Source organism: Callorhinus ursinus, unplaced genomic scaffold (assembly GCF_003265705.2).
Source record: "Callorhinus ursinus isolate GAN/ISIS: 27379988/994484 unplaced genomic scaffold, GSC_fseal_2.0 scaffold59, whole genome shotgun sequence".
NCBI classification, from domain to species: Eukaryota; Metazoa; Chordata; class Mammalia; order Carnivora; family Otariidae; genus Callorhinus; species Callorhinus ursinus.
The window spans coordinates 1,846,108-1,846,643 of NW_027397121.1; positions in this window are offsets into that span (position 1 = coordinate 1,846,108).

Genomic DNA, 536 nt, shown 5'->3' on the forward strand with positions numbered 1-536 from the left:
TCTGCCGACCTCCAGGTTCCATGTGTTTAACACCCAGCACTGCCTCCTTTTGTCCAAGCTCCTTCTCCTCCTTCCTTTTGTGTCCCAAGGCGCCTGGGATAAGGCACTTAAACCCATGCTCCCTCTAGCTAGTCACTTCCCTTCTTTCCGTGTTTAACAACACAAATAGCCTGTCCTCCCGGCAAGTTTGTTTTGTTGGAGGTTTGCCTTATTCCCTGGGAACCCAGAGGAACAATGAGCTGTTACCCAAGCCCTCCAGGGCTCCACCCCCATCCTGGACTGCTTCCTCAACTTCCCCTGGTCACGCTCACCCCCAGCAGAGACTGCGTGGAGGCCCCTCCAGCTTGTCTACAAAGTGCGTCAATCACTTGTTTACTGGGTTTTCCTGCCTGGCCCTGGGGGTTCCGCTGACTATTTCTTCTCTCTGGAAGTTCTCCTGAGGTGAGCTTTGATCTTCAGAGGGGAAGGGGCAACAGGAAGATGATGAGAAATGCTAGGAGTCTGTCAGCATCTGACTCACTCTGTGGAAAAAAACA